Source organism: Vespa crabro, chromosome 7, assembly GCF_910589235.1.
Source record: "Vespa crabro chromosome 7, iyVesCrab1.2, whole genome shotgun sequence".
Lineage (NCBI taxonomy): Eukaryota > Metazoa > Arthropoda > Insecta > Hymenoptera > Vespidae > Vespa > Vespa crabro.
In genome coordinates, this window is record NC_060961.1 from 8,820,152 (window position 1) to 8,821,556 (window position 1,405).

Consider the following 1,405-nt stretch of genomic DNA (forward strand, 5'->3'; position numbering starts at 1 on the left):
AAATATAAATAGCAAAAAAAATATTTTATTCTTGTTTCGTTTTCTTTTTTTTTTTTTTTTTTTTTTATAATTACTTATTATTGCTTCAACATCGGCAACATTAATAAAATATTTTTGAAAAATAAAAACGATTCTTATTCTTAGTACTTAAATTGATTTGATTTTCCATTGGCATTTTTATTTAATGACTTTAAAGCAGATTCTATTGGAAGATGATAATATAATAGAACATATATACAAAAGACATCCAAGTGTAATTTATCGTTATCGTTACGCCTTCATAAACACGCGTGAATCAGGGAATTGTCGTGCGTATGCAATGCCTAACATAAGGCAAAAGTTGCGCCAAAGAAATTACGAAATACATTATCCGATTGGTTGCTCGACTCTGTGTACCACGTGCGATCGATATTCTCTCTCTCTCTCTCTCTCTCTCTCTCTCTCTCTCTCTCTCTCTCTCTCTCTTTCTCTCTTACTCTCTTTTTTTTTCTTTCCTTCTTATTTCTCTTCACCCTTTTAACGAGAACCCAGGTTCCGGTTGCATTTATTATTCTTTGTCGAGATATATTGTTGTTAATTGGCGCAGAGATAGTATAAAGCTATGGAAAATAGCAGGATCTTCGATATCGATCTATTGGATCTATCTATCATGAAATATTACTTCCATATACTTTTATTTTCCCATTATTCTCATTAAATCGAATGGAAATTATTCTCTTTTGTCGGTAACGTAAACGGATGATCTATCTATCGATCTAGCGTTATAGATCATTTACGTATATCTATGAATTTCGTTTATCTCGAATGAAAATCTAAGTTATTTTCACATTTTGTTATATTAACTAACTGGTATCGTATCAATTAGGATTTATATAGGTATATGTGTTTATTTCTAATGTTTTGTATTATTCGATATTTAGAGATTAGGAATGTTACTCGTTGAGTATAAACCTGAATCGATATGTAAGAATTTGAAAAACTAAATGATTGTATGAATATGCTTAATTTTTGTACAAATAAGGATTTATGTATACATCTCGATTTCTAATATTTTATTTTATTCGATGTTTAAAAATTAAGAATACTACTTTTTGAATATAAGCTTAAATTGAGATGAAAATATTTGAAAGAAAATATCGCGAAGAAAAATTTAAATAATTCCAATATTTTGCCGGATTAAATGTGCCAATTATCGTAAAAATTAAATACATGTATTTTAGTATTTTATGTTAACCGATGTTCAAGAAACAGAAATAAATGGGCTCTAAATAAAATATTGTAAGAAAAAAATCTATATAGTTCTAATACTTTCTTAAATTAAATATATATAATATATTTTATATTGTATATATTTGAAGATTAAATATATATTTTATAAATATATATTAATTAATAAATATATATT